This window comes from Schistocerca nitens, chromosome 1, assembly GCF_023898315.1.
Source record: "Schistocerca nitens isolate TAMUIC-IGC-003100 chromosome 1, iqSchNite1.1, whole genome shotgun sequence".
NCBI classification, from domain to species: domain Eukaryota; kingdom Metazoa; phylum Arthropoda; class Insecta; order Orthoptera; family Acrididae; genus Schistocerca; species Schistocerca nitens.
The window spans coordinates 409,355,336-409,378,627 of NC_064614.1; the positions used below are offsets into that span (position 1 = coordinate 409,355,336).

At 44.9% G+C, this 23,292-nt stretch overlaps 1 protein-coding gene across 1 annotated transcript in view; it reads left to right on the plus strand.

Moving 5' to 3' along the window:
* The window catches only part of LOC126249742 (uncharacterized), a 415,388-nt gene that overhangs the window by 370,424 nt on the left and 21,672 nt on the right, over positions 1-23,292 (plus strand). The window lies entirely within an intron of this gene.

Below are 23,292 nucleotides of genomic sequence, written 5' to 3' on the forward strand. Positions count from 1 at the left end.
CGACTAATGTCTGAAGTAGTGCTGGAGGAAACTGACACCATGAATCCTGCAGGGCTGTCCATAAATCTGTAAGAGTACGAGATGGTGAAGATCTCTTCTGAGCAGCACGATGCAAGGCATCCCAGATATGCTCATATATGTTCATGACTTGGGAGTCTGGTGGCCAGCGGAAGTGTTTAAACTCAGAAGAGTGTTTCTGAAGCCACTCTGTAGCAATTCTGTACATGTCGCATTGTCCTGCTGTAATTGCTTAAGTCAATCGGAATGCGCAATGGACATGAATGGATGCAGTTGATCAGACAGGAAGCTTACGTACGTGTCACCTATCAGAGTCGTATCTAGACGTGTCAGTGGTCCCATATCACTCTAACTGCACACGCCCCATAGCATTACAGAGCCTCCACCAGCTTGAACAGTCCCCTGTGGACTTGCAGGGTCCATGGCTTCATGAGGTTGTCTCCATACCCGTACACGTCCATCCGCTCGACGGAATTTGAAACGAGACTCGTATGACCAGGCGACATGTTTCCAATCTTAAACAGTCCAATGTCGGTGATGACGCGCCCAGGCAAGGGTTAAAGCTTTGTGTCGTGCAGTGATCAAGGGTACACAAGTGGGCCTTTGGCTCCGAAAGCCCATATCGATGTTGTTTCGTCAAATGGTCCGCACGCTGACACTTATTGATGGCCCAGCATTGAAATATGCAGCTATTTGCGGAAGGGTTGCACTTCTGTCACGTTGAAATATTCTCTTCGGTCGTTGTTGGTCCCGTTCTTGCAGGATTTTTTTTTCCGGCAGCAGCGATGTCGGAGATTTGATGTTTTACCGGATTCCTGATATTCACGGTACACTCGTGAAATGGTCGTACTGGAAAATCCCCACTTCATCGCTACCTCGGAGATGCGGTGTCCCATCGCTCGTGCACCGACTATAACACCACGTTCAAACTCACTTAAGTCTCGATAAACTGCCACTGTAGCTGCAGCAACCGATCTAACTTCTGCGCTAGACACTTGTTGTTTTATATAGGCATTGCCGACCGCATCGCCGTATTCTGCCTGTTTAAATACCTCTGTAATTGAATACGCATGCCTGTACCAGTTTCTTTGGCGCTTCAGTGTATATCGTATTTAAAGATTATATTGACTGTTTGATAACTATTTCCATATAATAAACGAGACTGAATAATTCACCAGATATGTGAGTAAAATTCGGTTAGTAGTTAGTCGATATTTGCTTGAAAGTCACAAATGTTCCAGTACTGTGTGCGCATTTCGGTCCAAATGTACTGTTTGTCAAAATTATTTTTACCTCCAAAATGAAGTTTATAATGAAAAAACAAATTATGACTAACTATCCTTAAATAACAGTAGCAATACTGACAGTAGGAATGTTTGTCATCGGTATTGTTTTCTTAAGAATGTTTCATTTTTTTGGAAAACTCTAGTTGTGTAAGTCTTAGGACAGCTTACCCTACGTATTTCTGTCGTATATTCAATAAAATTCTGCAGTACGCAAGTAGCTAAAACCATGTACTCCATTTCTGAAGAAGCCTGAACCTGACTATTGCGTGGTCTAAATTTTTGAGTGACAACGCTAAAAGTGTTTGCTGATTTCTTTCTGGCACGACTCAAACGATGGGTTAAGTGGCTCCTGGGATCAGTCTAAATTATTACCTCATAATATAAGTTTTAAAGAGAAATGGCTCACGATCTACAGTAATATATGGATATCGAGTTTTTTGGAGTAATTAAAACCATAAAATTTTAACTTTCTCAATTCTCTGAATATTACATTCACTCAGACTGAACCGATTATCAATATTTATCAAACAAGTAAACAAGGTCCCACAGTGGATCTGGAATACCAGAGTGTGTCGAAATCGGATACGTTAACAAATGACATGCAGCACGCATGTGCCAAATTCAAATTTTCCATACGTTATAAATGCTGCACCAATCAAATTTCACCTACGCGTTCCTGCTTGGTCGTAACCATTTGGTTTAATAGCGGAAACTGCAGGATGAACGTATTTCACTAGCAGATGCGGTCTGGATTAACATGCAAGAAGTCAGGAATAACGCTCAAAAACATCGTAATTACACATTTACTTGTAGCAAAAGACGAAGAAAACAAAACCTGAAAAAATTTGTATCACTGCAGATCAATACATAGAACCTGTTAATGCAACAAGAATGACAGCAGCGCCAAAAGATGAAATATTCGGAAAAGTATAATATTAGCAATGGACAGTCATTTAATAAAAGAAATTAATTTTAGTTTAAGTTTTTGAAATTACTGAAAGTCTTATTTAAAATGCTTGGGATTTAAGTTACCTGATAAATGTAGCAACAATGAGACGTCGTAAATATAACTTCAGCACAAAATTATGTTTTTGTTACAAAAAAATTCTTTCTGATATTTGTCCACGAGAGGAGAAATTCCCATCATTTGTAAAGCCCAATGAATAAAATCACTCAGCGTGTCGTCGTCCCGTGTTGGCGATCCATAAACCAGTAGTGCAGCCCTCATTAATAATTGCTGCTGTGCTTGTCCCGTTTGAAAATGGCCACTTCTTTATAGATGCAGAAAGAAAGTGCAATATTTGGAGTCTTCTCGTTGAATGAATTACCTATAGTCGGCGAATAGATCAAATGAGCTTCGTGCAGCCAACACATGGTTTGTACTGACGCCGCTGCGCTGATTTATAGTTTCTCACCACAGTTCGAACATGGTAGTCTTCATACTATTTAGGGCGAGAATCACTTTATAATCACAGTCCACGATATGCATCAGAAAACGTTCACTTTGGAAACACGTTACTCCACAGTCCAAACACCATAGCTTTCCGATTATTATTTTGTCAAATATTACTTCGTCTTAAGAATTTTTTTTATTTCTTCACAGTTTGTACTCTTCATAGAAAGCGGTCAACTACGTACAGCATTCTCTTAACCGTCCCGATCGATAGCTTTCACTGTATTAAGTTCTGGCACAACAGTTTACACCGAGAATCACTTTACTTTGGGGTCTATTAAGTTCACACCCCGCTCGACACGGCGAAAACAGTCCACTCCGCAAACAAGTGGCTCTACTGTATGCACGTCGCATTTTCAAATCCACCTTGCGAAATGTCAGTTCAGAATATGAGGCAGTTAAACACGATTTTAATTTCATAGTCCGCGGTATCTACCGAAACACTTCGCGCCATACACCGGAAAAGCACAGTCTAAATGTGCTACTGCGAACTCATACTTTACTCTCTCGCCGACGACGCAACTCTGACATAATCATATAATCGCGACACTAACTGTCCGAAAGTTGTCACCGTCTGACAGTTGAAGACATACTAGCGCCCCTGGCGGCAACAGAGTAGTTCTTCACTTAACGATATAAGCGTCATTAATGCTTGTTTTTTTTAAAAAAAACTGGTTCAAATGGCTCTCAGCACTACGAGACTTAACTTCTGAGGTCATCAGTCCCCTAGAACTTGGAACTACTTAAACCTAACTAACCTAAGGACATCACACACATCCATGCCCGAGGCAGGATTCGAACCTGCAACCGTAGCGATCGCGCGGTTCCAGACTGTAGCGCCTAGAACCGCTCAGCAACCCCGGCCGGCTTCTTTTTTTTTTTTGTTTTTTTTTTTAAAAAAAAAGAAATTTCCGGCGTTTGGATTTAATAGTTTATTTACGTATTTTACACAATCGTGATTTCCGCGTTGTGGTCATTTTCAAGTGCTTGTTGAAATGTTGAAATACGTATCTCTGACCTGTCATGACATGCCATCGTCGAAGAAACATATTTCCTGTCTTATAGACCAGTTATCGCATAACAGGACACATGTACATATCCAAGATACATAATATGGCTGATATTGTGCGCAATTGGGAACCGTTAACTACAGTATGGCGTATTTAACACCTAATATACACTCCTGGAAATGGAAAAAAGAACACATTGACACCGGTGTGTCAGACCCACCATACTTGCTCCGGACACTGCGAGAGAGCTGTACAAGCAATGATCACACGCACGGCACAGCGGACACACCAGGAACCGCGGTGTTGGCCGTCGAATGGCGCTAGCTGCGCAGCATTTGTGCACCGCCGCCGTCAGTGTCAGCCAGTTTGCCGTGGCATACGGAGCTCCATCGCAGTCTTTAACACTGGTAGCATGCCGCGACAGCGTGGACGTGAACCGTATGTGCAGTTGACGGACTTTGAGCGAGGGCGTATAGTGGGCATGCGGGAGGCCGGGTGGACGTACCGCCGAATTGCTCAACACGTGGGGCGTGAGGTCTCCACAGTACATCGATGTTGTCGCCAGTGGTCGGCGGAAGGTGCACGTGCCCGTCGACCTGGGACCGGACCGCAGCGACGCACGGATGCACGCCAAGACCGTAGGATCCTACGCAGTGCCGTAGGGGACCGCACCGCCACTTCCCAGCAAATTAGGGACACTGTTGCTCCTGGGGTATCGGCGAGGACCATTCGCAACCGTCTCCATGAAGCTGGGCTACGGTCCCGCACACCGTTAGGCCGTCTTCCGCTCACGCCCCAACATCGTGCAGCCCGCCTCCAGTGGTGTCGCGACAGGCGTGAATGGAGGGACGAATGGAGACGTGTCGTCTTCAGCGATGAGAGTCGCTTCTGCCTTGGTGCCAATGATGGTCGTATGCGTGTTTGGCGCCGTGCAGGTGAGCGCCACAATCAGGACTGCATACGACCGAGGCACACAGGGCCAACACCCGGCATCATGGTGTGGGGAGCGATCTCCTACACTGGCCGTACACCACTGGTGATCGTCGAGGGGACACTGAATAGTGCACGGTACATCCAAACCGTCATCGAACCCATCGTTCTACCATTCCTAGACCGGCAAGGGAACTTGCTGTTCCAACAGGACAATGCACGTCCGCATGTATCCCGTGCCACCCAACGTGCTCTAGAAGGTGTAAGTCAACTACCCTGGCCAGCAAGATCTCCGGATCTGTCCCCCATTGAGCATGTTTGGGACTGGATGAAGCGTCGTCTCACGCGGTCTGCACGTCCAGCACGAACGCTGGTCCAACTGAGGCGCCAGGTGGAAATGGCATGGCAAGCCGTTCCACAGGACTACATCCAGCATCTCTACGATCGTCTCCATGGGAGAATAGCAGCCTGCATTGCTGCGAAAGGTGGATATACACTGTACTAGTGCCGACATTGTGCATGCTCTGTTGCCTGTGTCTATGTGCCTGTGGTTCTGTCAGTGTGATCATGTGATGTATCTGACCCCAGGAATGTGTCAATAAAGTTTCCCCTTCCTGGGACAATGAATTCACGGTGTTCTTATTTCAATTTCCAGGAGTGTATTTCTGTGACCTGCAATCATCGCTTCTGTTCATCAACTGACTGTATGACTGTGGTCGCCACGAAGGAAAGATCATTAACTTCTTCTATTTAATTTACAAAATAGTTAATATATTTTTACATCATAAGCCTTAGTAAAATATCAAGAAACTTGAATATTGCGAAATAAATGTAAACAGAGCCAAAACTCATTAATGAAATGACATAAGCTGCGATGTCTTCATGAAGAAATACTTTTGAAATTTTATATGATTAGAACTTGTCCCACTGAAAACAATAGAATATAAATGCAATATATCCATCAGAAGCATTTATTTCTGTTGCTGACTGTTACTATTGTCACTTTCCTTATTAAGCAAAAATTTTGCACGAAACCTAAAGATCAGTTCATTGTTCCACTTTATTCCACTTTACAGTTCACAGTTATTTGTTTAATATAGACTCTTTAGAAAATTTCTTAAATCCGTGGCTCTGATGTGGCAACAATTGCGGAAATGACTTTTCTTTGAGTTATAAGGCAGTTGTATTGTTCTTTGGCGTTTTATTGTCATGCTTGTGTTGTAGTTTTCTCTCCAGCTACAGTAATGCTAGCTTATCTGGTGCGTTAAATAATGTAGGTTCTGCATTCCACACAAATTTCCTATTTTACGTGTTCGTAAACTGGTTTGTGTAGATTTACAACTTTTATCATGTCTTTTCTGTTTACCACCGATTTTTTTTTTAAAGAAACTTTATTCTCCAGTAAACGTCTGTGAGTTTCAGGAAAATCTTAAATGGACAGTCCTTTTTTTGTGGGCATAAGGCTGTGGCCCAGGGCATAATTCTCTGGCTAACGTTTTGCCTTTCAGTGCTGGAGACATCGTGAGAGGCGTCAACCACTGAGAAAGCAGTTAGAATGGCGCCGGTGTACGAGTATGTTACGGTGCGTGTAGTGGGGAAGAGTGGACACTATCTGCTTTATTTAGCGCTGAGGTCCACAACTTGTCTGATTTCAATCCTTCTTCTTTTTTGTTAAGGTTGTTTTTGCACTTTTGAATTTTATGGCCACTGTGTACGTCCTAGCATAGTAATGATTAGATCTTGCTAAAACCACAGAGTCAGGGAAACGAATTTGTCAGTACCCTGGTCCCAGTGCATGATCTGCAACTGCTGATTTGTCCATCTTGGCCAAGCGACAATTGCACTTGTGTTCCTTAAGGCGGGTATTAATGTTTGTGTTTGTGGTTCCTATTACACTTGACCGCAAGTGCAAGAGACTTTTTACACTTCTGTTGTGACAAGAGGCGGCCGTTTAAGTCCCCTGCAGTGTTCAGATACTCGTGCAGCTATCTAGTTGGTGTAAACATTGTGTCAGTAAAGTGTTTCCTAAGTACTCGGCCACTGTGTTTTTAACAAGATCTAATGGTTACTATGCTAGGAGGTGCAGAGATGCCAAAGAAATTCAGAAGCACGAAAACAATTTTAACATAAAAGAAGAAAGGTTGAAATCAGGCAAGTTGTGGCCTTAGTGATAAATAAAAGAAACAGCGTCAACTCTTCCCATCACAAACATCATATAATATATCGGCGCGACTGTAACTATTTTCTGAGTGGTTAAAGCCTTTGATGATGTTCGAGTATTTGAAGACGAAACGTTGGACAGAGAATTATGACTTTGACCACGGCTTTCTGCCCATAAAACAAGTATCACCTGTAGTCCAAATTTCGGCCGTTTAAGTCTGCATTCTAAGTCCTGTAATATGCTGTTTCATACCTTTTTCGGGCGTTAGGAAACCTACAGAAGCATTGATTGCTACAATTTTTTGCGCCGCGTACGCACTCTTTTGTAGAACGATATTGTTCGCTTTGATTCGATATTGTACTTAAGAGTGTAGCTTGCTGCCCGCTAGGCGCGCTGCTATCACAATGTGTAACAAAAGTGAGCTGCAGTGCCGTGACCGTATGTGTGTGACAGTATTCTTCCTTCACTTCTCTCCAGACTCCTTTGTCGCCGTTTTTATCTGGCGACCTCTCGATAGATTTCTAATGCTCGACCTCTCTCGTTGAACACTACACAGATCAAAACGTTCAAATTCTTAAGCGAAACTACAATTTTATATTACGGACGTCCCAGTTTCAGTAGTTTAATTTAGACTTTTTATAACAAATCATACACCAAATTTTGGTAAAGTATGGTACGGTAGTTTTTCTTGCAAATGTTCAATAAGTGCACCCTTAGTAACACGGCACACATCTAGTCTAAAAATCCAATTCCTCTCACACTTTAGTTAACACATCCGATGTAATGGAAGCAATAGCCTCTTCAATGCTGTGACTCAACTCTGGCAAATTATTAGTGATGGAACATAGACACGATATTTTTTAAACCCCCAAAGGAAAAAAATCGTCTTGCTTGAGGCCAGGTGGACGTGGAGGCCAGCGGAAAACAATTTAGTCGCATTGACCATTATGGCTAATCCAATGGTCAGGGACTTCTAAGTTCAACCATTCTCGCGCAAAAAGAGATGTCAGTGGGGAGGGCTACATCCTGTTGGCAAATACAATTTTCAGTTTCTGTTTCTAATTGGGGAAACATAACCAGATAAGCCACTCCTATAAGGGTAACTGCAGTGAGACAAGTGATCCCCATACCTCACGTCGGGAAACAGCGCAGAAAACGTTTAATTTTGGGGAATCTCTTACTGCACAAGTTCATAACGCTATTCTGACCCCCAGGTACGAACATTGTGGGTATTTACCTTCCCACGTAGATGAAAATTTGCCTCATCACTGAACAGCACATGATCAAGAAAGTCATCTTCTCGCTGCAATACTTCACGTACAAAGTTACAATGTACACCATAGTCATCTAGCTTTAAAGCATGTACAGTACCAACTATATTCGGTACGGAATCGTGCGTAAACTTTTTGTTAAAACTTTCCGCACTGTCGTCCTTGGCAAATGAAGTTCAATACTTGCTTTCCGAACAGACTTCTTGGGACTACGAAGGCAACACGCTCTGACACGGTCAGTATCCGTTTCAGGCACTTTTGATCATCCTGTGCTTTTCCCATTACACTCACATCCGGTCATTTCGAACTGACTGTACCATCGGCGGTGTTTCTGCCGCATGGGGAATGACAACTAAACTTGAAACAAAACGCACGTTTACAGTTTCACTCTTAGGAAGCAGTGGAACACAAACCGCTTTACGCCCAGGAGTCGCCATTCTGCGTATGTGGTGCTCCAAGCGGAAAATCAAGAAAGCAGTACTCTGCGAGCAGTAATGTACCAGATTTTGTTCTGAAAGCAAGTTGGCTTTTTTTTTCAATAGACCATATTATTCCCCTCTCTTTCGGCAACAAAATCCTATTTTTCAACGTAATTTCCGTTCCATGCGACAGCCTCACGCCACGTTCCTCAGAGGGCCCGTATGTCCGGAGGGTTCCACTGGTCGACGTCGGAGCCGACGTCTTGCTGCATCAGTAGCCTCCCCGTCATCCACGTACTGCTTCCCGCGGAGAGCGTCCTTCATTGGGCTAAAGAGATGGAACTCTACCGCTAGGCAGCGAAGAACCCAGCAGCCACACACCTTTGAGTACCCAACTGGTGGACGCGTATGTCGACACTACCAACAGAGACGCCCTGTTGAGCAGCGAGGTGTTTGGTTGTGATGCGTGGATCACCTCCAATGAGAGTGTCCGCACGTTCTAATATTGCAGGAATCACAGCCGTGTGTACAGTCGGCTGGCGCGCAGGAGTGGGCCACATCTATACGAATTTGTTGCGATGATGATAGATGCCTCGCCCAACGACTCACTGTGCTTTTGTTCACTCCCATATCTCCGTAGACATTCAACAAGCGCTTATGAATATCTGCGATTCTTTGGTTTTTGCGCCAACGGAAACTGAATAACGGGTCTCTCGTTGGAACTAACCTTTTTTACAGACGCCTTTTTGAAGGCTACGTATGGCGCCACCACCTATCGGAACTTCATGAAACTATAGGGGCTGAAACAGGAATATTTCGCGATGTCCCACAGGAAATTCCGCATTTTTTCAACAGAAATCGGCCAAGAAAAAAAATGTGTTGCATTACTTATTAAAAGCCCCTCGTACATCACTTACCGTTGATACTATTCAGATATACATGTGGGATATTCTTTTATGGACTCCTTGTATTATGTTCGCAGAAATGTTAACCACACGTTAATAAAGGCGTAAGTACACAACAGCAGAAGAATGGAAAATAACAATTTCAGAAATGGCAACTGTGGGACGTACACTCATGTTCAGAAAAAGACAGATCACCTCGACAGACTGGAGATATGACGTTCATATCCACAGAGCACGTACATTAGTGTGTTCTGCAGAAATGGTTAGCATTTGAACTATGTCAGCCCGCGAGTTCGAGGTCAAGATCGATATCGCGGCACAATGCCACCTACCGTTAAAATGTGCCTGCGGCTCTCGTTGTCGCTATAAACCGAAGGTGATGGATCAGTGTGTCTTGAGCAGACATGCAGGATGCCTCGCAGACGTATGGGCGAACCGTACCGTCAAATCAGTGAGTTTCAAAGAGGGCGCATTATTGGCATGAGATAATGTGGCGCATGCTCCAACGAAATTGCTGCTCGTGTGGGACGAGGTGTTTCGGCAGCGCGACGGGTGTGTGCAGAATGTTTCACGGAAGCCCGTAGAACACGACGAGATGGGTCAGGTCGCACCACCGAAACCACCCCCCACCCCCCTGAGAAGATCGACAACTCATCCGAATGGCATTGCAGGACAGATTTGCACCTTCATCGGCTCTAGCGCAACAGTGGAACACATCGTACACTATCAGGGGTGACAGTTCGTCGCCGTTTATTACAGCATTGGTTTTGTGCTCGTCGTCCACTTCTCCGACTATCTTTTACAAATGTGCAGAAAGATGCTAGGCAGTAAGGGTGCATGAAAAACGTCACTGGTGACAGGAATGGCATCAGATAGTGTTTTCGGATGAATCCAGGTTCTGTTCGTTTGAAAATGGTGGCTGCATTTTGGTTCGTCGCAGACAGGGAGAGCGGCATCACTGGGACTGTATTCGCACAAGACGTATAGCGCCAACTCAAGGGCACATGGTGTGGGGTGCTATTGCGTACAACCACACATCACAGCTGGTGCGTGTCCAGGTCAATGTGACCAGTTTGACGTGCGTCAATGACATCCTGCGACCCATAGCCATACCTTTTCAGCACAACACCCCAGACGCCATTTTTCAGCAAGACAATTCAAGGTCACATGTTGCTGTACGAACACGTGCCTTCTTGGTGTCACAGGATGTCAGCCCTTTTCTCTGGCTCACCAGATCACTAGACTTGTCACCAATCGAAAATGTGTGGCCTACAGTCTGGAACCGCGCGACCGTACGGTCGCAGGTTCGAATCCTGCCTTGGGCATGGATGTGTGTGATGTCCTTAGGTTAGTTAGGTTTAAGTAGTTCTAAGTTCTAGGGGACTGATGACCACAGCAGTTAAGTCCCATAGTGCTCAGAGACATTTTAACCATTTTTTGAAAATGTGTGGGATATGGTGAAACGACGGGTGCACTGCTGTGACCCGGTGGCAAATACCATACATGAACTTTGGAACCATGTTAATGCAGCGTGGATGGCTATACCACGGGACGCCATTCGCCTCTTATACGCGTCCATGCCATCACGCGTGGAACAAGTTCTCAGAGCCCATGGCGGAACCCGAGCTTACTAGGCAACAGGACACAGGCTGAACTGAAGTGACTGAAATGCTGATCATTTCTGCATAACATACAATGTACATGTCCTGTGAATATGAACGTCCTATCTCTAGCTGTTCAAGGTGTTCTGTTTTTCCTGAATATGAGTGTTTATAGGAACAAAAACATAAAACGTATACTATTGCAACTCTCTCCTAAGTTCAAAGAAAAGAAAAGACAAAATACGTCGTACTACAATAGCATCTTCACAAACTCCCGCATCACTACGCTTACCGTAAACCCCGACATCAACAGCAATGACAGCGGTCACCACACTATCACGGTAGTGCGTGAATCGTTCCTTTTCCCATATGCTTTAAGCCGTCGACATGCGGAATGAGTTAGCTAACATTGAGGTACTGCTCTACGAGATTTGTGACGTCACTTCCTGCTATTTCGTCATGTGCAACACAAAATAAATTCCGCAATATTTCGGCAATGTGCCACGTAAAATAGAATCAGAACCACAAAGCAAGACGTCATACTGTATATTGGGCGGGTTTTATGTTGTACTTTACATCCTATGAACATATACTGCTTCTGAGGACCACCATATTGGATGTCTCGAGAGCGAATGGTTATTAGTGGTTAAAGAACTTTCGTATTTAGTTCTTTTCACGCTATAACCCAAACGTTATGACAGTATGCTATTTCAAGGCAACGACCCATAGAAAACTCATGAAAACGTGTCGTTATTGTTACGAATTGTTATAATTGTCAATAACATTTCAGCGATTAAGGCCTTTAGAAGACTATGGCACAAAATTCGTGGTTACAAGAAGTAGAGCTTCAGGACAGCATCGTTGGTTAAGGCACCACTTTATGGCATGGATCGGTAGAGAGTTCGCGTCTTGCTGTATGCAAATTTGTTTCTCACTTTCGCGTTTTCTAGAAGGTTGTGGGTATTTCCTATCAAATAAATAGAAATAATTTCTGTAATATTTGGTGTTACATAAATATAAGAGCACTCTCTGTCAACAGTGAGTTTGTTCGATTTGGTGAACTTCTAAGTTGAAGTCCTTACTGAGTGAACGTGTATCTTCATTCCTTCATGGATATGAAGTTTTTATTTATGTACGCTCATGCTCATAAATTAAGGATAATGCTGATACATGCTCTGTTGGGCGGTCTGCGGGTTTAAATCACCTCGGGTTATGACCATGCGGTGCATTTGACCTGCGGTCCACATACTTTGAGGTGTGTTGGTGCATGTCAGAGTACGGTGCAGCGAGTAAGTGTGCACACGTTCTCAGACGTGCTAATGGTGACTGTGTGTTGAAAATGGCTCAAAGAACACATATTGATTACGTTATGAGACATAGCAAGTGGCCGAGCGGTTCTAGGCGCTACAGTCTGGAACCGCGCGACCGCTACGGTCGCAGGTTCGAATCCTGCCTCGAGCATGGATGTGTGTGATGTCCTTAGGTTAGTTAGGTTTAAGTAGTTCTAAGTTCTAGGGGACTGATGACCACAGCAGTTAAGTCCCACAGTGCTCAGAGCCATTTGAACCAAACACAGCAGGTCGTAGCACAGGCCTTCCGTGTGCCACAAAATGCGATCTCAAGATTATGGCAACGATTCCAGCAGACAGGAAACGTGTCCAGGCGCTACAGTACGGGACGTCCACAGTGTACAACACCACAAGAAGACCGATATCTCACCATCAGTACCCGCAGACGGCCGCGGAGTACTGCAGGTAGCCTTGCTCGGGACCTTACCGCAGCCACCGGAACAGTTGTCTCCAGACACACAGCCTATAGATGACTGAACAGACGTGGTTTATTCGCCCGGAGACCTGCAAGGTGCATTCCACTGACCCCTGGTCACAGGAGAGCCCGTAAAGCCTGGTGTCATGAACACAGTACATGGTCATTGGAACAGTGGTTCCAGGTTATGTTCACGGACAAGTCCAAGTAGAGTCTGAACAGTGATTCTCGCCCGGTTTTCATCTGGCGTGAACCAGGAACCAGGTACCAACCCCTTGAAAGGGATCTGTATGGAGGTCTTGGGTTGATGAGATGGGGTGGGATTATGATTAGTGCACGTACACCCCTGCATGTCTTTGGCAGAGGAACTGTAACAGGTCAGGTGTATTGGGACGTCATTTTGCACCAGTATGTCCGCCTTTCCAGGGGTGCAGTGGTTCAAATGGCTTTTAGCACTATGGGACTTAATATCTGAGGTCATCAGTCCCCTAGAACTACTTAAACCTAACTAACCTAAGGACAGCACACACATCCATGCCCGAGGCAGGATTCGAACCTGCGACCGTAGCAGTCGCGCGGTTCCAGACTGAAGCGCCTAGAACCGCTCGGCCACACTGGGTCCCATCTTCCTCCTGATGGATGATAATGCACGGCCCCACCAAACTGCCATCGTGGAGGAGTACATTGAAACAGAAGATATCAGGCGAATGGAGTGACCTGCCTGTTCTCCAGACCTAAACCCCATCGAGCACGTCTGGGATGCTCTCAGTCGACGTATCGCTGTACGTCTTCAAATCCCTACGGCACTTCAGGAGCTCCGACAGGCACTGGTGCAAGAATGGGGGGCTATACCCCAGCAGCTGCTCGAGCACGTGATCCAGAGTATGCCAACTAGTTGTGCGGCCTGTGTACGTGTGCATGGTGATGTCGGGGTACATGCACAGTAAACAGTGGCGTTTTGTAGCACATGTGTTTCGGGACGGTTTTCTCAACTTACCACCAATACTGTTCACTTACAGATCTGTGTCGTGTGTGTTCCCTATATGACTGTGCTATTAGCGCCAGTTTTGTGTAGTGCCACGTTGTGTGGCACCATATTGTGCAATGATCCTTAATTTATGAGCATGAGTGTAGATCAGAGAAAGAACAACATGACTAGCATATGTTCAAGAAACTAAACATGCGTTTTAATAGAGCTAACGCAGGAATTCTACACGCGTCCACATTCGCGAACAAACTAAGTGGTTTGCGAGGCAAAAAAAAAAAGCCAAAAACTGCGACTGGAGAGCGCTGAGAACGCAAAATCACTTTAACCAGCTCGTGCAGCGTGCCGAGGGCGCTGTGCCTCGTCACATTGCATACCCTATCTGCGTCCACATCAACGGTAGCTGCATCGTCCGACGCGTCGACGGCTTTATGCTCCGTTCGAAATGACCTTCTCGGAGACGGAACGTTGAAGACGGACCTCTCCTTACCTCCGCAAGTAGACACGATTGCGCTGCCATCCTGTCACGCGGCAGTTGCCGTGGCAGTGCCGGTAGGTGGCGAGGCCTGGTCCCGCATGTGCGGCCGGCAGGAGAGGCCGAGCGGTTCTAGGCGCTTCAGTCTGTAACCGCGCGACCACTACGGTCGCAGGTTCGAATCCTCCCTCGGGGATGGATGTGTGTGATGTCCTTAGGTTAGTTAGGTTTAAGTAGTTCTAGGGCCTGATGACCTCAGAAGTTAAGTCCCATGGTGCTCAGAGCTATTTGACCATTTGAACCGCATGTGCAGCACACAGATTAGCGGGACCCGCACGCAGCTGACGAGGCCCCGGCGCCTCCCACCTGGCTGTGGCGGCCGATCGCCGGCCAGCGTCTCGAGCCGCCGGCGACGGCGACGTCGACAGCGCTCCAATTAGGGGCGCCCTCGACTCCGCGGCCCGCGGCCACTGCGCCACAAGGGGCCCTGCGTCGGCGAGTGCCTCTGCCGACGGGCTGCACCACACGCCATGCGGCCCATTCCCAGCGGGACCCGCTGCGACACACTTCAGCCGATAGTTCGTAGTGCTCTCTATTCCTTCCACCACCCTCTCTCCACCGTCATCTTTGGCCGTTCGTAACGAAAATGAAGAATAACAATCTTAATCCACATATCACCACCAATACATCACACCCACCAATTTAATACGCTGGGTGTTCAAAAAAAAGTATTCCATACTAGCTGTTACCTGTATCTCCGCTCACATATCACTTGTATTGTTCTGATGAGCGACGGTGAACAAGTTCAAATGTCTCTGAGCACTATGGGACTTAACTGCTGTGGTCATCGGTCCCATAGAACTTATAACTACTTAAACTTAACTAACCTAAGGACATCACACACATCCATGCCCGATGCAGGATTCGAACCTGCGACCGTAGCGGTCGCGCGGTTCCAGACTGAAGCGCCTAGAACCGCTCGGCCACACAGGAGAGCTTCTGTAAATTTTGGAAGGTGAGGTACTGGCAGAAGTAAAAGCTGTGAGGACGGGGCATGAGTCGCGCTTGGGTAGCTCAGATGGTAGACCACTTGCTCGCGAAAGGCAAAGGTCTCGAGTTCGAGTCTCGGTCAGGCACAGAGTTTTAATCTGTCAGGAAGTTTCATATCAGCGCACACTCCGCTGCAGAGTGAAAATCTCATTCTAAGTAAGCTACAGTACGTGCAGTAACATCAGCTGCCCTCATATGGCTGCCTGGTCGGGTAAGCATATCTCCTGACTGCTCCCAACTCTCCCCCGCCCTAGATACCCAATGCCCGATGCGTTGGCCTGCGTAGTGTCGCTGCCAAGCAGTGCGTACAGAGGGGCATGGGCAGGAGCCTGCATACATGTATCGTGGTGTTGAAGCACCTATACGAGTACATTAGACAACACGTGCATTATACAAATATGGGACAAATAGTGATGGAAGTATGGATTAACCACACTCAAATTTGTATAAATATTGAGCTCATTGCTTTGAATCGTATTATGCAGCACGTATCAACCAACAAAAGCTTTTTCACAAATACGATAAAGTTCAGAGCCGGCCGGTGTGGCCGTGCGGTTCTAGGCGCTTCAGTTTGGAACCGCGTGACCGCTACGGTCGCAGGTTCGAATCCTGCCTCGGGCATGGATGTGTGTGATGTCCTTAGGTTAGCTAGGTTTAAGTAGTTCTAAGTTCTAGGGGACTAATGACCTCAGAAGTTGAGTCCCATAGTGCTGAGAGCCATTTGAACCATTTTTTTTTATATAAAGTTCAGAAGTGAAACAGTAAATATTTTGATAGATGTGGTGCCTGTTCCTTAGGAGAGATCCGAAGGAACAGACACCACACATATATAACTAAGGCGAGACAGCCGGTGATCCCTTCAGGCTCGAACTGTTTTTGGAATCGGCGAAATTCTGCGAGTAACGAGTAAAAAAATGGTTCAAATGGCTCTCAGCACTATGGGACTTAACATCTGAGGTCATCAGTCCCCTAGAACTTAGAACTACTTAAACCTAACTAACCTACGGACATCACACACATCCATTCCCGAGGCAGGATTCGAACCTGCGACCGTATCAGCAGCGCGGTTCCGGACTGAAGCACCTAGAACAGCTCGGCCACAGCGGCCGGCTAGTAACGAGTATAGTCGGCAAGGGGCACTACATTAGTATCGTGAGGATAAATTGAGAATTTGTGCCAGACAGGAGGAGTGCTTGGTTGGTTAGCTGATTCGGGGGAAGGAGCCAAACAGTGAGATCACAGTCCCATTCAGTTAGGGAGGGATGGGGAAGGGAATGGCCGTGCCCTTTCAAAGGGACCATCCCGGCATTTATCTGAAGCCAAATCACGGAAAACCTAAATCAGGATGGCCTGACACACATTTGAACCATCATCCTCCAAAATGTGTGCTAACCACTCACTGCACTGCCTGAATGGCGCAGTGGTTAGAGCATTTTACTAGTAAGCAGGAGACTGCTTTCGAATTCCAGCCGGGCACAAGTCTCAATTTTCCCTATTGATTTAAATCAATCCCCACTCGCAGCCAGCGTCTGTAATTCCTTTGTGTAAATATTTTTCCGTGATTCACGTAATGTTCTTCAAATCAATAAGCATCTTGTACTACTCATTTTTCTAAAGCAGCCTGTGTTCTTCCTGGGGTTCAAGCTATCTCTCTACCAAATTTCATCGAAATCGGTTCAGCGGTTTAGCCGTGAAAACTTAAGAGCTACTTTCGCATTTATAATATTATTATGGATAAAATTTTGCATTACGATATCTTTTTTCAGTGATCCGATTTTGAAGAAATAAAGCCAACACGGTGCCCCAAGTTACGCTCAAGTTACCTGCAAAAACCCCATGGTTGGTTGCTTGGTTGGTAGATTTGGGGGAGGGGACCAGACAGCGAGGTCATCGGTCTCATCGGATTAGAGAAGGATGCGGAAGGAAGTCGGCCGTGCCCTTTCAAAGGAACTATCCCAGCATTTGCCTGAAGCGATTTAGGAAGATCACAGAGAACCAAAGCAGAATGGCCGGACGCGGGTTTGAGCCGTCGTTCTTCCGAATATGAGTCCAGTGTGCTAACCACAGCGCCACCTCGCTCGGAAACCCCATGAAAATGCTTCTAGTAATTTTGGAAAGTGTGTTCAAACAGACATGATTGTTTTACAGATTTATTATCGGGCGAGGTGGCGCAGTGTGTGGTTTTCATTAGCAATTCATTGCTTCACGAAAAGCATTTATTCAACCTGGTGGCGTTGGTGTCAGGGTTCCTCCGAGCATTAATCCGTAGGTAGTCATCCACTGCAGTAGTAGCCATTGGGCGGCCTGAGCGAGGCATGTCATCGGCAGTTCCTGTCTCTCTGTAGAATTCATTCACACTGGACTCAAATTCGGGAGGACGACGGTTCAAACCCGCGTGCAGCCATCCTGATTTAGGTTTTCCGTGATTTCCCTAAATCGCTTCAGGCAAATCCCGGGATGGTTCCTTTGAAAGGGCACGAGCGAATTCCTCTCCCATCCTTCCCTAATCCAATGGGATCAGTGACATTGCATTTTTGTCCCCTTCCCCACATTAACCAACCAACTAACCAACCAACAGATTTATTATTAGTATAGATTTTCAGAGGTGGTAGTATGACAACACAAGTACACATATCAAAAAAGTTTTGCATCACCTCGGTTCCGAGAGTTCCGGAATCTGTACAGAAAATTGGAATAGAGATCAACATAAACATCCATTTCCACCCTTTTTATTGCTAATCCGTACTCCCACACAACTACTGCCATACTCACAAGGAAGATTACAAAGGGCAGTCAAATGATGAAAAAAAAAAAAGTAAACTTAATTATTCCAAAAGCAATCACGATACCTGTCCGAAGGAACTTTACGTCGTACTTCTTAAAAACACAGGCAAAAAATGGTTCAAATGGCTCTAAGTACTATGGGACTTAACATCTGAGGCCATCAGTCCCCTAGACTTAGAACTACTTAAACCTAACTAACCTAAGGACATCACACACATCCTTGCCCAAGGCAGGATTCGAACCTGTTATCGTAGCAGCAGCGCGGTCCCGGGCTGAAGCACTTTTTTTTTAATCTCATTTTGTTCGCTTTTGTTCGTAGCATCTGCTCGGGGCGGACGTCGTAAGACATCCGTTTAAGATCGTTGTTGATCCATTAACTCAGTTTTTTTTTATTACAGAGGACAGCTAATCCTCTGACCGAACACGCAGAGCTACCGTGCTGGCCAGAAATGATGATGAAAGACACGCAACACCCAGTCATCTCGAGGCAGAGAAAATCCCTGACCCCGCCGGGAATCGAACCCGGGACCACGTGCACGGGAAGCGAGAACGCTACCGCAAGACCACACGCCGCGGACTGCCTAGAACCGCTTGGCCACAGAGGCCAGCTAAACATAGGCGCCGCAATATCGTAGACGTTAATGTACAAATGGTAACCCGCGGATTTTTTTATATTTTCACTTAGAGAGTGAGGTTTCCATTGCAAACCTACGGGTTATAAATGAGACGCAGCCAGTGACTAGTCACAACTCATCACGACTGCTTGTTCTCGGGCTGACTGTCGTGTGTCATTGCGGATTAAACCACTCGAAAGGCCTGCAACAAAGCCCAGTGGTCTTCCTGTATGTGACGAATCCGCATCGTCTAATGGGCTATCTGAAAAGAGATAATTAATGTCTTGTTGTGATTCCTTAGAGTGCACTCTCCCTGTTGCCTTGGCTTCTCTACCATGCTAAAAATCCAGAAGTCTTCGTTTCTTTTCACCGACATTCTATCATCTCAAGCTCACAAATACAACAGCCTTTCATCATATGTGCAAAATTCAAGGCGTATCGAATAAAATGTGGGAACAAGATCGTAGAAACTACAATGCTAGAAGCTTGTGTATCAGCCTAATGCGATGTATTCATAATTGCACGCTCCGTTTATTGACAATCCATTGCGTTTCCTCACAGATCAAATATGACTAAAGCGCTTATAATGAGTCTTATTCTGAAACAATTTCCTGTCGATAAAGTTCTGTTTTTAGTACAGTAACCTAGGATGTGATCAACCGTTATTCCAAGCTATAATTTGCATTGTAAACTGTTGAGCGCGGAGATTAATTTGATGAGTAGAGTACGAACTTTATAGAGAACACAGTCAGGTAAATAATCTGATAATGTCACTCTATGTAATTCGTAAACTCATGTCGAGATACCTTTACGCCCTTTAAAGAAAAGCACAAAACTGAGCAGCTTCATCAGTATCCACGAGAGTAGAACGATTAAGCCAACATGAAGTATTACGTTGACGAATAATTTCTTTGGGTTTGTTATTTCGTGTTGATTCATTCCGATTCACTCTTGTTTTTCCGAATGCTGTTGCGTAACTTGATGACCTAGCTGAAATGCTAGATTTACGTAACATGCCAGGGAGCACACATTACACTGAAGTCGTTTTCGGGTTTTTCTGTAATAACTTCGAAACTGCTAGGAAATAACTTGGAAGAGCGTCGTATTCTGCTTAATGTTTTTGCTTCAAGAAAGAGAAGCTTGATCTAGCAGATACTGCAGTAGAAAATGCTAAAATGGCGTAGAAGATAGTGTTTGCAGAAGCAGATTGGAAATGCCGTTTGCAAATTTCGATAATCGTTATCAGGCTTTCTGATTGCCTAAAAAAGGCACATCGTCTATCAAGGCTGTCGTCGATGGAAACCAAAGCACCTTTTTGCAGAAAGATTGCTACAGAGCCTGTCGCGTGAATGTTAGGTGTGCTGATTAAGTGCCTCTTATCCACGAGACTTGAACAAACAATTGCAGACTCATTTCTCTTTACATTTATTTTCGTCCTTTCCGTTTACACGCGTCGCTTCCACTATAAGGAACGTTGCAGCATGCCAATGAACATTACATCCTCGTGTGAGTGTCACATTGATCGTGCGACATAATACTCATAAATCTGCGAGAAATGTTCACTGGGATGAGGGGCTGCAAGCCCTGTGTCCACAAAAAAATGTTCAAATGTGTGTGAAATCTTATGGGACTTAACTGCTAAGGTCATCAGTCCCTAAGCCTACACGCTACTTAACCTAAATTATCCTAAGGACAAACACACACACCCATGCCCGAGGGAGGACTCAACCTTCCGCTGGGACCAGCCGCCCAGTCCATGACTGCAGCGCTTAAGACCGCTCGGCTAATCCCGCGCGGCTGTGCCCACAAAAACGTTGTGCAAAATATAAAGGCGAAAAACTGTAAACTATCTGCAGAGGGAAAATTTTGTTCCTGATCCCCCAAGTACTAGCATCCGCCATCCCTATCTCTGTATTTGACAAGTTAACAGACCTTCACAAAGCCACATTCTTTATTTCACTGTTCCTTATTCACTGCGTAAAAACCTCTGTAAACTGGCGTGTTATCTGAGGAGTAGAAATCTGTATATAACTTTACCCGAAGTTGGCATTCCTATTACTTTGCCATGCTCAAAAACTTTTGAAAGTCCATGTCTCCGCTATAAAAATGGCAAAAACATTCGAAAGTCTTCGGAGAATCAAGAACGCGTTTCAAACTTGGTACTTCTATCTCTAGAAAGGGCTTTCTTTCTTCATTGAAAAAGTACAACTAAATTTAATCAACGAGAAAGGCAAATTATTTTACAAACAAATAAACTGCTGAAGTGAAATGAAAGGAGTGAATATAGCATTACAGTTTGACTCAAATGATCGATTGTTGTTGTTGTTGTGGTCTTCAGTCCTGAGACTGGTTTGATGCAGCTCTCCATGCTACTCTATCCTGTGCAAGCTTCTTCATCTCCCAGTACCTACTGCAACCTACATCCTTCTGAATCTGCTTAGTGTATTGATCTCTTGGTCTCCCTCTACGATTTTTACCCTCCACGCTGCCCTCCAGTGCTAAATTTGTGATCCCTTGATGCCTCAAAACATGTCCTACCAACCGATCCCTTCTTCTACTCAAGTTTTGCCACAAACTTCTCTTCTCCCCAATCCTATTCAATACCTCCTCATTAGTTACGTGATCTACCCACCTTATCTTCAGCATTCTTCTGCAGCACCACATTTCGAAAGCTTCTATTCTCTTCTTGTCCAAACTGGTTATCGTCCATGTTTCACTTCCATACATGGCTACACTCCATACAAATACTTTCAGAAACGACTTCCTCACACTTAAATCTATGCTCGATGTTAACAAATTTCTCTTCTTCAGAAACGCTTTCCTTGCCATTGCCAGTCTACATTTTATATCCTCTCTACTTCGACCATCATCAGTTATTTTGCTCCCTAAATAGCAAAACTCCTTTACTACTTTAAGTGTCTCATTTCCTAATCTAATCCCCCCAGCATCACCCGATTTAATTTGACTACATTCCATTATCCTCGTTTTGCTTTTGTTTATGTTCATCTTATATCCTCCTTTCAAGACACTGTCCATTCCGTTCAACTGCTCTTCCAAGTCCTTTGCTGTCTCTGACAGAATTACAATGTCATCGGCGAACCTCAAAGTTTTTACTTCATCTCCATGAATTTTAATACCTACTCCGAATTTTTCTTTTGTTTCCTTTACTGCTTGCTCAATATACAGATTGAATAACGTTGGGGAGAGGCTACAACCTTGTCTCACTCCTTTCCCAACCACTGCTTCCCTTTCATGCCCCTCGACTCTTATAACTGCCATCTGGTTTCTGTACAAATTGTAAATAGCCTTTCGCTCCCTGTATTTTACCCCCGCCCCCTTCAGATTTTTGAAAGACAGTATTCCAGTTAACGTTGTCAAAAGCTTTCTCTAAGTCTACAAATGCTAGAAACGTAGGTTTGCCTTTCCTTAATCTTTCTTCTAAGATAAGTCGTAAGGTTAGTATTGCCTCACGTGTTCCAACATTTCTACGGAATCCAAACTGATCTTCCCCGAGGTCCGCTTCTACCAGTTTTTCCATTCGTCTGTAAAGAATTCGCGTTAGTATTTTGCAGCTGTGACTTATTAAACTGATAGTTCAGTAATGTTCACATCTGTCAATGCCTGCTTTCTTTGGGATTGGAATTATTATATTCTTCTTGAAGTCTGTGGTTATTTCGCCTGTCTCATACATCTTGCTCACCAGATGGTAGAGTTTTGTCATGACTGGCTCTCCCAAGGCCATCAGTAGTTCTAATGGAATGTTGTCTACTCCCGGGGCCTTGTTTCGACTCAGGTCTTTCAGTGCTCTGTCAAACTCTTCACGCAGTATCATATCTCCCATTTCATCTTCATCTACATCCTCTTCCAGTTCCATAATATTGTCCTCAAGTACATCGCCCTTGTATATACCCTCTATATACTCCTTCCACCTTTCTGCCTTCCCTTCTTTGCTTAGAACTGGGTTGCCCTCTGAGCTCTTGATATTCATACAAGTGGTTCTCTTCTCTCCAAAGGTCTCTTTAATTTTCCTGTAGGCAGTATCTATCTTACCCCTAGTGAGACAAGCCTCTACATCCTTACATTTCCCCTCTAGCCATCCCTGCTTAGCCATTTTGCACTTCCTGTCGATCTCATTTTTGAGACGTTTGTATTCCTTTTTGCCTGCTTCATTTACTGCATTTTTATATTTTCTCCTTTCATCAATTAAATTCAATATTTCTTCTGTTACTCAAGGATTTCTATTAGCCCTCGTCTTTTTACCTACTTGATCCTCTGATGCCTTCACTACTTCATCCCTCAAAGCTACTCATTCTTCTGCTACTGTATTTCTTTCCCCCATTCCTGTCAATTGTTCCCTTATTCTCTCCCTGAAACTCTGTACAACCTCTGGTTCTTTCAGTTTATCCAGGTCCCATCTCCTTAAATTCCCACCTTTTTGCAGTTTCTTCAGTTTCAATCTGCAGTTCATAACCAATAGATTGTGGTCAGAATCCACATCTGCCCCTGGAAATGTCTTACAATTTAAAACCTGGTTCCTAAATCTCTGTCTTACCATTATATAATCTA